The sequence below is a fragment of the Euprymna scolopes genome, chromosome 9 (assembly GCF_053919585.1).
Source record: "Euprymna scolopes isolate OS-2025 chromosome 9, ASM5391958v1, whole genome shotgun sequence".
NCBI lineage: Eukaryota > Metazoa > Mollusca > Cephalopoda > Sepiida > Sepiolidae > Euprymna > Euprymna scolopes.
In genome coordinates this window covers 162,472,957-162,489,226 of record NC_136490.1, presented here as the reverse complement: position 1 = coordinate 162,489,226, position 16,270 = coordinate 162,472,957, and the positions used below count along the sequence as shown (strand labels likewise).

Below are 16,270 nucleotides of genomic sequence, written 5' to 3'. Positions count from 1 at the left end.
ATGTCAATTTCTCATCGGAAAACTTTTAACTGTAAAAAAAGAAAGAAAAATAATTTATTATGATCACAAAAAAGTTGCAGCTTATCTTATGATATTTAAGCTATTTTTTGATTTAATAGAAAATATTGTACGTATATATATATATATATATATATATATATATATATATATATATATATATATATATATATGGCAAATTTGAGCTAAATTGAATGAAACTGTTTAAACTGTTAGAACTGTTTGGATTCGCCTTTTATTCCTCTTTAAACTTACCTGTTCATATTTGATTTTTAATTGAAGTATCCTAGCATTGACATAAATTAAAAGTAAAATATGAACAATATATACGTTCTATTATATATATATATATATATATATATATATATATATATATATATATATACTAACGTGTGTGTATCTTTATATGAGTTTGATATGTGGATATAGAATATAATACATCCAATTAACCAATTAACCGATCATTATTAATTCTGAAATGACTTAGTTGGGAGTAATGGGGTGTGATGTGGACTATATATAATTTGTTTTAGTTCCCAACTAAGGGCAGAAAAAATATTGAAGCCGTGTGTAAAAACTGAGATGCATTCAATTTTTTGAGATGTAAAAAATAGGTATTAGACATGTTTAAGATTTTCATTGAATTTGAACGATAGTCATTAGAAATCGATTAAGCGTGATTCAATAAATATCGATTTCTCTTGCAGAGTTGTTAAATTCAGTCGAAATATTTTGACAATTTTTAGCATAAAGATAAAGTGATTGGTTTTGATCCAAATTTGAGATGTTTAAGAGCGTTATATCTTGATTTTAATCTTCGTAAGGGAACATAAAAATGACGGAAAATTCGAGAAATTAATGTTACTCGTTGTTGAACATGAATTCGCACACACGCGCACATGCACACACACACACCCATAATATATATATATATATATATATATATATATATATATATATAAGTATATATGATTATTATTTTAATGTATTAGATTCACTTCTAAATAAATAAATTGATTACTATGAACTTTGCAGCAAAACCTCATACATGAAAGACAATGAAATCCTGTTAACTAAATATGTTTTTAGAGAAGTGTTGTTTACGGGAGCAGAGACCAATGTAATAGTTATTACTTCTTAACGTGTTCTTTTTTTTCTACTTGGAGATTGCGAGACGTAGACAGCATCATCTCTCTACATTTTTCAGAATCACGTTGCCTGAGTATGATTTCCCAGAAACACATATTTCTCTGCAGCATCATCCGATGCCTGCATTTCTAGTGCATCCAACATCATTTAGATTCACAGGTTTGCTTCTAGTGCGTTTTCACGTTATTCTGACCTGTACTCTGTAATCCACTGTCGAAACTCATACAAGTTAACATATTATTTAATTACTGGCGTACGGTCCTAGTATATAACATATCTCTGTTATAAAAAACACAGCAATCCCAGGATTTTCCCCACTCTGTGCCCTGCTAGGTCAGATATAATCGACTACCTAGGAATTCACTAGGTTGGCCATCTCTATAAGCGCACTTGCTTTTTTAATCAAGCCGGAATTCAATATTTCACTAGTTAATTTGAAAATTCACATCTACCATACCCGTTATGTAACTGTTGTATCACTAAGGTTCCCCTAATGCATAAACATGATCGTAGCTTTCTGTCATTCACCTCCCCTCGACTTTTCCACATGTGGGTGAGAATTCCATGAACTTCCAACAAGTTAACCACCAGAAACCAAACATAGTAAGGGACTTGACATGAAATAACTTGCACACTGTGACACATCGATATCACTCATAGCTACTCTTTAATCTAGACGAACGACAATAGGGATTCTATGCAAAAAATACCTCCATTACAAGTTTCTTACGAATAAATAACAATTTGGTTGAACTCGAATTTAATTCGAGTTCAACCAAATTGTTATTTACTCTCGTGAGGAAATAATTAATTACCGCCGGTACATATAAGATGAAATCACACTCTAAACACCTCTTAAATTAAATCTCTACTCAACTGACATTTGCTTCATTTTCTAAAGAACATCAGTTTTTTAATTACTCAAGAACGAGGAGTTTTGTAATAGATAGAATAGTTAGTCTCTCCCCGGCAAATATGTACAGAAATGAACATTTAAAATGAGTAATGCAGATTTTAAATACACATGAAATCACAAAATTTACAGATCTTTTTAACATTCTAACTGATAAATAGTAGCACTATCGCAAATTAAACACCTCTTCCAAGGTAAAAAAAAAATGTATAAAAAAGTTTGGTTTTCTTATTACAGAAAAGTACATCATAAAACTGGCCATTTGCAAAATCGAAAGGACGAATGAAAAACATTTTCTTTCTTTTTGCATTCTAAATGACAAAATGTCAAAAATCTATTTTAAAAAAATCTAAAAACATACAATCACAAAGAAAAACATTGATTGTCCCCCCCCTTTTTTTTTTTGTTGGTTGGCTAATCATGCAGCATTTTACAACAGCAAGAAAAACTTATCCATATAGGGCGCTCCCTCTCCTTTTTTCTCCCCCTTTTTCTCTCTGTCCTCCATCGAATGCAACATATCAAAAACTAATAGGAAGGGGGCTTAGCGCGCTCGAAAAATACGCTTAAATATGATATTTGTATTGTATATATATATATATATATATATATATATATATATATATATAATATATATATATACTTTTTATTACATTATTATTGTAGAGTCTTGATTTCAAAAATAAAAATATATTTGGTTTCCATCAGCTACAATCGAAACTGATTAAAAATTAAAAATTAACTACGACGAATGTACAATATATGTCACGATTTTTTTTTTTTAATTTTGACCCATTTTTGACTTATTTAAAACTATTTCAACCGGCTAAAGATCCATAACAGAAAGGTCCATAAAATCAATCATTTGAGGCCCCTAGCGCCGCTCTGCGACTTTTAGTTTCGGAAGGGATGTAGTTTTAAATTATGGAGATAGACACCCAAACAGACACACGGACAGACACATAGCTTTTTATTTAGTATACTAGTGGGGGGGCCCGACTTTGCAAAGTCGTGAAAAAGGCTTTAATAAGATATTTAAATTTGTGCAGATTTAGTATATATTATTATAGAGACGTGATTTCAAAATTAAAAAAAAATGGGATTGTCATCAGCTAGAATCGAAACCGAGAAAAAAACAATAGCATTCAAATCTGGTGACGTTACGACTCTTCCAATGTGAGACGCATTTGAAATGATTAAAAATCAAAAATTAAAAATCAATGATAAACTAAGACGAATGTAAAAAATGTATAACAATCGTTTTAATTTTGATCCATTTTTTTTTACCCTTTCAGACTATTTTAATCAACTGATGACACATAAAAGAAGGGTCCATAAAAATACAATCATTTTAGGCCCCTAGAGCCGCTCTGTGATTTATAGTTTTGGAAAGGACAGAGTTTGAAAATACTGAGACAAACAGACGGACAGACAAACATGTAGATATATAGATTTTTATATAGTAGTTTTCTACACAGTTTCTAGCTAATAATTTCGTTCTTTTTGTCAATTTTTTTTTATTATTATTCAATTTTCACCCCAAACAAGGCACAGTGCCACTTTGAAGCAGGGGGCTACTATCAGGGACTTAATTAGTAGGGTCATTATGAGGGGAGATGAGTAGAAAGATGTTTGTTCACATTACACTTGAACTTCTGCATATCAGTGCAGTTGGGAAAGCAGAATCCCGGAAGGGAGTTCAAAAGACCCGCAGTTCTGGGGAAGAAACTATTGGAGTAAAAGGCTTTCTTGCACCTAGGGATCTCTCTTGTAAAGGGGTGAGACTTAGTAGCTTGTTGGGTTTGTCGGGGGTAGTTACGCCGGGGAGGTACAAGTGTTTGTATATATAAAAGCAGTTATTTTTTGTTCTTTTTTTAATTTCTCGTCGGTAAGGATTAAATCTAATATATAAACGGCTATATGTCCGTCTGTCTGTCTCAATATTTTCAAACTCTGTCTTCTTCAAAACTAAAAATCGCAGAGCAGCGCAGTGGACATCAAATGATTTGATTGTTTACGGATCGTTCTTTTATAGGTCTTTTGCCGGTTAAAATAGTTTAATGTGTCAAAAAATGTGTACAAATTGAAAAAAAAATTGTTATACATTATGTGCATTAATCTTAGTTTATTTTTTATTTTTAATCAGTTCATCCGCGTCTCACTTTGGTAAAGTGGTAACGTCACCAGTTTTGAATGCTTCGGTTTCTATTCAAGCTGAAAGCACCTAAATACTTTTTTTTTTCCTTTTGAAATGACTGCTCTATAATAATATATACGACAAATTAAAATATCATATTTAAGCCTATTTTACGACCGGGCAATGTCGGCCCTCTCTCCGCTAGTTAAATATATAGAACGCACTGACTTGCTCCATATTTTAAAACTAGGTGTCTTAAACGATTAAATTTTTTATGGACATTACTTTTATGGATCGTTACTTCGGTACTTCCTCAGTTTTAAGTCGGTTTTTCCGTGATTCTCGGTGGGCAACGCCCAACGAATGAGGGAAAAAACCCCTAATTATACCGATTGGGCAAAGAGAAACGCGAGCGAACAGACGTTAAAATAGTAAAAGAAAATGTAAAGGAATGATTTTGATAGGAAAAATAAAAGAAAGGGCAGATGATAATTGTGCCAGCGTATAATAAACAACCGCAACCTCCCTATCTTAAGAACGGCTTTCGGAATAAACACCACCACCCCAACATCGAAAGCCGTTCTTAACTCAGGGAGGTTGACGTGTTTTTCTTTTTCAATGAAAAACAAACAGAAGGAAACGATTGTTTCATCTCCTGTGTCCGTAATAATATAATAGTAAAAGCGAACTATTATATCGTCGTATGAATTACGAAAATAAAATATAATTATGAAACGTTTTTATGGGTGTTTGCCAATGTAACTGGAGTCAATAAATAACTTACTGTAAATAAATAAATAAATAATAAACCCTACGACAAATAAATAAACGCGGCAAATTTCCTTCCGTCATAAAACAACTTCGTACGCAAAAAAAAAACTTTTTCTTTTTTTACATATGCATCACCACATTATCAAGGCCCAGATGCCACTCGAGGATAAGGGTTAAGAGTGTAAAGTAGCCAATTGAGCAATATAGTAATCGATTAGTAATGGAAAATCTAAAACGGTAAATTTGTTAACTTATTGGAACGGCTCATCAAGAACTTGTTTACATTGGACTTGAAGACAACCATATTGAAATCAGCTGAAAAGCAGGAAAACGGAAGACAGTTTCGCAGGCGTGCAGTTCTAAGAAAGAAGCTTTGTTCATGGAATCTACGTTTAGGTTTAGGCACAGATAAAAAGTGGGGAGGAATTATTGATAGTGTTTATAGCCAGACGAGTTTTTCTTGTGAAAGTAACGATAAAGCAAAGACAAACTCGCCACATCTCTTCTGTGAGAAAGAGGCTGCAGGGAAGAGAAAATGACATCTACGATGCTGCGGCGTCTATTTTGAATTCTATCAAGGCGGGATAAGTCCTGTCTAGCAGCTTATTCTGCCCATACGTGGCAACAGTACTCAATCCTTGGACGTACCTGGCTCTTATGTAGATAGAGAATTGCATCACCAGTGAGATAGCTACTGGATCGATAGAAGGACCCAACCTTTTCCAGCGTGCTTGGCAACGGATTTGATGTAAGTGTTCCATTTAAGATCAGAAGTAAAGGTTAAGCCCAGAAGCTTGTAAAAACATGAGGCCTCCCCAAAACGAGAGCTTTTCATTTCAATTGATGTCAGATGGGGATCAGAGCGTTGATGATGTAAAGATAAAAGCTTGGATTTAGATACATTAAAAGTAACCAGCCACTTCTTCCCGCATTGTACCACGTGCTCAAGATCAGAGTAGAGAGAATCGGAGAGACCTTGGTCCTTTACAGTCTTAGATGTGCTACCATCAGTAGTATCAGCATATATTTCTACGAATGATGTAAGGATGTGATTTGGAAGATCATTAATATAGATCAGATAGAGAGTTGGGCCCAGGATGGACCCCTGAGGAAGACGAGTTAATTGGAATTTTCAGAAGCGGTCAAACTTTTATCCGAACTGTTCAGCCCGAATTCTATGCTCTTTCATAGAAGATGAAAGTGTTTTAACCTGCAAAAAAGCGACGATGACGATTACCTAGCCTTCGCGTCCATGGTAAATAAACACTGCGATGATTTCCGTCTATCTGACTTATCGGTAGATGACTTCAAGTGTTTAATTTTTGCGCAGGGTCTAGTCTCATCCAAAAACGCTGAGACGTGTTCCCTCTAGACTTGAGAGCGAACAGGGCCTCACCCTCCAGAAGTTGGCCGAGGATTGTCAACGGGTAGTCTGCGTACGAAACAACTCGAGACACGTCGAGGAGTCAGGCGCAACAGTCATTACAAGGACGACCTTCAGACCGGAAAAATACTCATTCCGAAAAAGCAAAGCAGAAAGTAAGAAAACTCAGTCTAGACCTAATAAGTACCACCCAGTCACAAGACCCGGATTCCCTACAAGCCCGTGCTATCGCTGCGGCGGGAAACATTGGTCGAATCAATGTTTTTACAAATATAAGTACTGCAACGAATGTGGCAGGAAGGGCCACAAAGCGATCCAGTACAGGAAGAACAAGGTCAAGATCAGCGTCCGACAGACTAAATCCGACTTGGATTCGGATTAGAACTGGCGCAAATATGTCAGAGTTAACATCACAAATAAAACTGTGCATCTACAATTGGATTCCGCATCATACCTGTCCATTATTAACCTTAAGACGTAGAAGGAAACCAACCGTGCGGAAGACGAACAAATCAGCTCTAGCTGTGACAGGCAATAAAGTGGAATTTGAGGGAGAGCTCACACTCCCGGTGACCTTAAATGGTATTACTAAAAATGAAAGTGCATGTACATAAGACATCCGAAAACCTGTTCGGTAATGAGTAGATAGGGCCATTCGAATTGTGAGACCAAACTATGAATAAATTCTGTCATAGGGTAGAAGACTCTACGGAAGCGCAACAACTGAAGGACGAGTTAAAAGAGGAATTTCCAGAAGTAGTCTCACCAGGACTAGGAAAAGGTACAAAGGCTATAGCTAGATTCGAACTAAAAGAAAACACTCTGCTGTTTTCAAAAAGAAACGAAACCTCTCGTTTGCAGCAACTGAGAAATCGAAAAAGAAAGCTTCAACGGAATCTGCCAAAGGAGGCAACAAAACTGAAACTGCAAAGCCGGAAGTTAAAAAATAAACCCGCGCCAAAAGACTTCCCCAAGCCAAAGCAGTCTAAGGAGGCTGACAAAATGGAGAAAAAATTTAGCCATGCAGATAGCCTATCTACACTGATACCATTGAAAAGGGATCCGATTGAAGATTCCACAATTGCCACTCTTCGGGCGGACAAGGAAATAAAAATGACGATGGCCAACACAATCAGAGAACTCCCGGTGTATCTTCTGGAGATTAAAAAGGAGACATCTCAACAATTTCTACACGTGTATAGGATTACACCCAACCCGAACACATCAACAGCAGTCTCACCTGCAGAAACGATGTTTGCGCGGAAAGTGAGATCCGTTTTTGACAAGCTCTTACCCAAACAGTCAAGGCCACTAGTGACCACGTACCCAGTAAACATTTCAGGTCAGGTGAAAGAGTGTTTTTCAAAAGTTATAAAAACAACACATTATTCTGGGAGGTGGGTACAATTACTAAGAGAGTCGGTGACATGGTATATATCGTCCAAGAACCAACATATACCCACAAACGTCACCAGAACCAACTAAGAAGATGTCGATCAGTTGAAACCAGCGACAGTCAACCATTGGAAGATGAACCGATAGACACTGTCTTCGAAACTTTTGATCTTGAACCTCCTCAACCAACACCTGAACTACGGCGGACGTTCCGTAAGAGAAAGTTTACCGAGCCATTGATGGTAAACCCTAAAAGGAAGAAGTACTGACAGCTTTTAGGAACAAAAAGCTTGGGAGAGACGCCCCTCCATGGGATTAATGGACTATCTCATGATGTCACTTCCTTTGGTTACGTCACTTCCGGTAACTAATACCGGTGCCGGAAGTGAGAGATTGGCACGCGGCCAAGGAGGTCGTGTGCAAACGCCCTACCGTTGATGAATGGTATTGCTTAACCTGCTTTTGTCTGTAATATATGTGAATACATGTTTCGTTCCTAAAAATCGTCCTTGTTACCATTTAAGCCCATAACAATCTTATTATTTATTAATATTATTAAAAATCAGAAAAACACCAACTATATTTATTTTGAGTACTTTTCTGGTCCCTCTTTAAGATTCAGTTTCTATTAAACCAATAAAAACACTATTACTTTCCTACTTACGTGTCTAGTTGAATTTAATTAACATGAAAAAAATTACAATGGTCCAGGAGAAAAATAATTGCAAGTAAAAATAGTATTTACTTAACTATCGAGTTTTATCAGATGTTTTAATGTGGAAGGGTTGTGCTATCAGTTTAATATTACAAACAGACTTATCTCCCTTGACTTAAATTGATATAAATTAAGTGTTCGCCATTTTTAAACACGTCCGAATGTAATTTTGGATGATTTTTTGTTAAAATATAGCTAGCACATCTTCTACTGGATCATTTTTATGAATTCTTGGAATGTTTATTAACTTCGACAAAATAGTTATGTAATAACGTTTTCACTTGCGTTGCCTTGGTTTAAAAGATCAGTAATATACACGCACTTTTTTCATTTAATGTTGTTTTAGATTAAAGCCATAAAAACAAGCTTTCAACTAAAATCCTCTTGTTAAGCGAGTTTCTTCGATTTTTTAAACTATTCCCCCATTTTCCCCTCAGAAATAAAAAAACTCCTGAATAATGAATACTAGACCTAATCTCTAACCTGTCACGTATTGATTAACTGATAAGATTAATGCGAAATTTAAGAAAGTTAAAACGAAATGTTCTTTAGAATAAATTTCATACTTAATTTACAGATATAAAAAAAAAAAAAACGTTTAATCTCATAGGTTCTTGTCACATTACTTTCTAATTATTATTTTGCTGTTTTCAAAGGAGATACACCTACTTTTATGAATAAGAATCCGAAAGTTTTTTCACGTGTTTTACGTGAAAAGATTAATGACATCACATAGTGATACTATGGAGACCCCCCCCCCCGTCCGAAATGTAAGGAACTTTAAAAAGAAAAAATAAGGTTATCAGTGGAAAAATAGAGACGAAGTTGTTCACCAAGGTACACAAAGGGTATTAAAATAACACTGTTAATCAAGCTGTGACTGTGAACGAGAACGAAAGGACCATATTTATATTTTCAGTAGAATACTTAGATAGGGACCTTAGTGTTAAGATGGTCGATGATGTCACATGTACTCCGTGTGCAACTTATATTTGCTGAGTGCGTCGGAGTTTGTGTTTTCTTGTTTTATTTTTATAATTGTGAGCTAGTGTGAACCGTCTCGGCAGTTGCTAATGCGTGAGAGATGATGACACGATAAGCCCGGAAGAGAAAACAAAGGAATAGATAACGGAAATAGCTTTAGGGTCGACAATAGTTGAGCAAAGGTACCACATGGTTTTATAACAATGTTCGTCTTGTAAATCAACAAATACTCAAATAAGAGAATTTATTCATACACTACAAGTCTTGAAATTTAATAACAAATGTTGGTCCAGATTAATAAACACGCTCAGAAATTATTTCTTTAATATGTTGTTACTGTAAAGATTGACTGTTAAAATTATTTTTCAATAAAATTTGGAACAAGAGGGAGGATTAAAATTCAGAAGACTTTGCTATTGTGTGTGGGGATGAGTTGGATAGTGTTCTTCTCCACAAGAACAAACTCATAAAAGTTTATAAATGTTGTATTATAGAACATTTTGAGTTGTTACCTCATCGAATAAATGCTTACACATGCAATCAAAGACATTAAAATAGTATTCTTAATCAAGCTGTGGCAATGAACGGAAAACGAAAATACCGGGTATATATTTTCAGTACAAGATTCAGATGGGAATCTTAACGTTCAGAGGCTCGACGTTGTCATACGTACTCATTGTACAACTGATATTTGCAGAATGTGTTGGATTTTTTTTTTTTTTGTGTGTGTCTTTTTTATATTTTCATATATTTGTAAATCACTGTGTATCCCATTGGATCTTTACATGTGAGAGAAGACGACACGGCTAGCAGAAGAAGGAGGAGAAACTCAAAATGTACATCGTTCTCGGGTATGGTAACATGTGGTTTACACTAATATTGGCACTTTTTAAAATATTTTTTTGATTTGAATTATTATTCTTTCAAGAGGTTTCCTGCCTGTTACAGGTATTGATGGTTATTGCTCCCCATCTTTCTCTTTCTGTCTTAAGACATTCATGAATTCATTGTTTTTATGTTGTTAATTCTACCAATGGACGTTTCCCGCCATCGTCCTCTGCTTTTTCACCCTACGATCATTCCTGTTATTTTTTGCCGGAGTTTAGTTTAATGACGATCAGTTGTCTAGCATTGTAATCTTTACTGAACATTCAGAACCTTGTTCATAGTGTTTCTCGAATAAAGAGCTTGATGTATTGTTAGAGATTTCTGGTAGTAAATTGCAGTTTTCTTTCTGCCCGAGCAGTGCCCACACTAAGTTATTATCCCGACCATTGTACCCAAAGGCACCTTTTGCTCAGCACAGTGAAATACGAAGCCATGAACAGAATTATGTCTGTTTGCTTCTGCATTACACAAGTAACCTGCTTTGAATGACCTCACGTTACCCTGATCGGGGGGGGGTAAAGTTTTTGTCCATACTCAAGGGTCTCCCACAGACTAGCGGAGGGAAGATGGCGTCTTACTTTTTCTTTGACGATAGTGCTATTCAGCCACCCGCTGCATTATTATAAGATTTTTGAATGCTGTAACGTTTTTTTTTTTAATTTTTATGTCGATATAACGTAAAGGCTTTCAGATGAATAGGCTCTTGTCAAGCAAGTTTCAATTTTATTTTTATTTATCAGCTTTTATTATAGATAGGTATTAATTTTCTCATCAGAGAAATTACATATTTTTGTAAATGGTTGAAATGTTGATCCCAATGGTGTAAAAGTTATTTTTATCGTTTATGGGTTCCAATATATGCACTTTTGTAAATCTACTTTTGCATTTGTATGATTCCTATAAGAAATCTTAGAAATTCAAAACCATGTGGTTTTATTCTTTAAAATAGACCACATACTGTCTGCACATCCCTCGGCTAACATCCACATCTGTGGTGACTTCAACGTCCATAACGTGGAATGGCTGACCCATTCAAATGAGGGGAGGTTTTGTCATGATTTTGCCATTGCTTATGACCTCACTCAGATTGTTCGCGAACCCACCTGTGTGCCCGATACACCCGGTCAATATGCAAGCCTCTTAGAGCTTTTTCTCTCAACTTCCCCTGAGCTATGTTCATGTTCCGTTCATTCTCCTCTAGGATCCTCCGACCACTCCGTCGTATCAGTTAAGATAAAAACGAAATGTAAGAAGTCACCAGATGTACCCCTCCACCGTACTGTATACCGCTACTTTATGGCTGACTGGGATAGCTTCCGTACATTCACATCTGATTTACCTCTGCACTCCATGTTTAAAAAGGGAGTCCCCTCTATAGTATAAGATCTGACCGAATGCTTAATTGTAGGCATAGACCAATTCATACCATCTAAAAAAATTCCAACAAAAACCTAACAGCCAGCCATGGTTCTCCCCAGAATGTGCTGCTGCTATCGCACACATAAATAACTTTTTCCATAGCTACCAACGTACTAGATGCACTGAGACTAAAGCTGCTTTCAGGCCTGCCAGCAACCACCGTAAAAGAGTAATAAAAATTGCAAGAGAGCTATATGCCCAGTCTGTTAAATCCAAGGTAGCTGATCAGTGGCTTGGTTCCCACCAGTTTTGGCAAATAACAAATAGGATCCTGAACAGAAGTGTGCGTTCTATCCCAACCATTATCAATGGACCAGAGGTCATCTCGTCAGCGTCAGACAAGGCCAAACTATTTGCCAAGAACTTTGCAGCTAATTCTACTCTATGCGACGAAGGCCATCAACTCCCCATATTTCCTCCTATAACACAGAACAAGCTAGGTAACATACAAATATCCGTGCATGAGGTGGCCAAGCTAATCAAGCACCTAGATTCCAGTAAAGCAACTGGCCCTGATGGCATCCCAATTATAGTGTTAAAAAAGTTTCAACCAGAATTTGCTCTCATACTTACGAAACTATTTAAGCGCTGCCTTAAGGAGAAGTGCTTTGCGACTCCCTGGAAGACCGCATCAGTTTGCCCTGTATTTAAGAATTCAGGGGATAAGTCATCTCCCTCTCAGTACAGACCAATAAGTCTCCTGTGTGTTATGAGTAAGTTGCTGGAATCCATATTAAATACAGAAATAGTCAACCACCTCAGCAGGAATAACCTTCTTAGTGACACACAATATGGTTTCCGCTCTGCAAGATCTACCGCAGATGTGCTGACGGTTACATCCCACAGGTTTAGTGAATCTCTTGACAAAGGTTTCCTTTCTAGGGCCATTGCTCTTGACATATCAAAGGCCTTCGACAAGGTATGGCATAAGGGTCTACTTCACAAGATTTTCAGCTACGGTATAACGGGAAATGTTTTCTCAATCATAAAATCATTTCTCTCCGATAGGCTCATGAGTAGTGGTCGATGGACAAAAATCGGAGGCCTGCAATATAAATGCTGGAGTCCCTCAGGGGTCAATCCTGGGCCCAACTCTCTTCCTGATCTAACTCAATGACCTCCCTAAACATACTTAAATCATTCGTTGACATCTATGCTGATGACCCGACCATCTACGGCAACACATCAAAGGCTGTAAATGACAAAGTTCTCTCTGATTCTCTCTCCTCTGATCTCGAGCCCGTGGTTAAGTGGGGAAAGATGTGGCTGGTTACCTTTAATGCATCCAAAACACAACTCCTATCCTTACAGCATACAACGCTCTGATCTCCATCTGGCATCAATTGTGATGGATGACTCTTCTCTGGGTGAGGCCCCGTGTTTTGACAAGCCTCTGGGTTTGACCTTTACTCCTGATCTAAAATTGAACACGTACATCAAGTCTGTTGCCTAGGTCGCTGGAAAGATTGCGGGATCCTTCTACCGCTCCAGAAGATATCTCACTACTGATGCAATTCTCTATCTATATAAAAGCCAAGTACGTCCAAGGATGGAATACTGTTGCCATATCTGGGCAGGAGTTGCTAAAAACAGCCTATCCTGCCTTGACAGAGTACAAAATAGACTTCGTGGCTTAGTGGGGGATGCCCTTTTCTCTACTCTGCAACCTCTCTCCCACAGAAGAGACGTTGCGAGCTTATCCTTGTTTTATCGTTATTTCCATGGCAGGTGCTCGTCTGCACTCCAATCTCTGGTCCCCCCTCGCCAATCTTTCCCGAAAAACACCCGTCTAGCTGAATCCACTGTGAAAAATTTCCCCCACTCTATATCTGTGCCTAAATCAAAACGCGGATTCCATGAACAAAGCTTCTTTCTTAGAACTGCACGCCTGTGGAACTCTGTTCCGTCTGCTTACTTCCCACCGGACTACAACTTGGATGTCTTCAAGTCCAACGTTAACAAATTCCTAATGATCCGCCCCTTAAGTAAACACTTTATCAAATCTCCACACTAACGTAATGTACTTGCAATAACCCTTATCCCTGAGTGGCCTCCGGGCCTTGATAAGTGGTGATCACTGTGTAAAAAAAAAATTAATGTATTTACTTTAAAGAGATTAACAACCAGAGTAATAAGCTGTTTTCAAGCAGTTTTTTTTATAATTCATCCTGACATAATAGTAGTAATAAAACAAAATAAAATAACGACAAAAGTATTAGTCATATTTCATTTTGCGTGAATATTTTGAAGTCTGGTTTTGTGTTGTGTAAATTTAATGATTAATGTTAATGTTAATCGTTTTGTAGTAAGAAAATATATAAAATATAGTGGGAAAAGTTTCAATTTGATATCTATCGAAAGCAACACTGATAAAAGTTTTTGTAGTGTTCAGAAATACGAACGACTGGTTCTTACGTAAACGTGTTTGTCTAACTGGTGATTGTCTGCTATTCAGCGATTCTGCTAAACTAAGAATTAAACAAAAGCGTTCGTTATATTCTAGTCTTATACCAACGTATTATGCATAAAACTAAAACATGAATGAATAATTTCCCGGTGGCAGGTGGTTAAGTATTACTTCGAGCAAAAAAAAAAAAACAGTAATTTCAGTTTTTGTGAGAGGACAAAATTTTTAAAGGGAAAAGATTTGCTACTACCTGTGTGGTATCACGTAGCTGAGAAAATGATGCAATGAGGGAAAATTATAATTTTAAAACGGTAACGAAATGTGTGAAGTCTTGCTCGAAAACACGCTGCAGTATTAGTTTGAGTGATGAGTGCGAAAAATCTGCACAGGAATGGCCTATAGATTCGATTGATAATAACTCGAGCGGAACATTTCCAGAAAAAAATATTTTTTGATGGAATTATCGTCGTGGTTCCACAGCTATATAAAAGAAAGCGAAACATTGCAAAACAAAACGAAAAAAAAAATCAGAAAGTCATTTGTACCGCTTAACTATGGTTAATATGCAGTTTAAGGTATGACAAAACAGTAGTGCCAACATATTTAAATAGAAAAATTTAATAAAAGCGGATATTAAATTAAAAACTATTTATTATTTTGAAAAAAAAAAAGATCGACAAAGTTTTCGGAATCAACCAGAAAGTATGCGTTGATGAGGCCGACTCACTCGTCCGGTTATGGCATAATAGAAGAGACAATATTATCAAAACGGTGAAAGGGGGTAGCTGTGATCAATGTGAAAATATTTGAGTGTCACAAGTGAATATATATAAAAGAGAATGTAATAACTTCCGCAGATTAAGTAAACCGCGAGGAAGTCCGACTGCAAAATATAAATACTTCCTCTCAACAAGCCGTGTACTCATCTCACTACAAAAAACCGACGCCAATGTACTATTATATATTATCTCATATTCTAAAAAGAAGAAGAAATTATTTTTTAAATATATATGCATACACATATATAATGTATGTATGTATAGTATATATTCTAAATAAGTGTATTTTAAAAAATAAATTGGAGGTCTTTGTTTAGAGACTTAATTTTCTATATATGAAACAACTTTGGTTTAAATATGTCTACGTCATTTATCAATTATTCAATATTTAAATATATATATGTATACTATATACATATACATCATTCGTGTATATACGCCTGCATACATGTATATATGTGTGTATCTTAGAATACTATAAGCTATAATAGCTATTATTAAATGGGCTTTAAGATATTAACTTATTAAGATGCAAATCAATGTTAATAATTGATTTGATACAACCGGTATGTACATAAAAATTCATAAGACGATAGAATCTATACATAGGATAAGGATGTATATGTAGATGTATTTTCTTGCATAGTCGTATATGTGTAGATCTGTTCAATATATATGTGCTTGTGTATGTAGGTTATGTATGTCGTATTAACTAGTATATATATATATATATACATATATGAATATATATATATATATATATGTGTGTGTGTGCGCATATGTATGTTTGTACTTATGTATGTTAATTGATTGCAGTTATATTGTTGTACACATATGTGTGTATATGTGTATATATCTGTATATGTATGTGTTTATATATATTGTATTAGTATTGATATTTTGTTAGTTTTTCTATTGCATGTGTATATGTGTTTGCTGTATATATGTATATATATATATATATATATATATTAGTAAAAAATATACCTAATACACCCAGATAATTAAGAATCCCATTAGTTTTAATCTGCCATTAACAAACAAATACAAATTTCCCACAGTTTACATTATGCCACAATAATTGCTGTAATACCCTCAATAAAATAACTACCCAAATTCTAATCATTATCTCTCCAACGCACTTTCTGTAGTATTACACTAGCACTTAATATATCGGTTTATTGAGTTAACTATGCATATTCTCTAACATATTTTGGAAAGTATGAACTAGTGAATCCCAAAAGTATAGTTTTAAGTATATATTTCAATGATTTACAATGCATTAAGGGAAAATTTCGTTTCCATAAAAAC

General features: G+C 35.6%; 1 protein-coding gene across 1 annotated transcript in view; it reads right to left on the bottom strand.

Moving 5' to 3' along the window:
• LOC145284691 (uncharacterized) overlaps positions 1-16,270 on the bottom strand; it is a 413,246-nt gene that overhangs the window by 85,415 nt on the left and 311,561 nt on the right. The window lies entirely within an intron of this gene.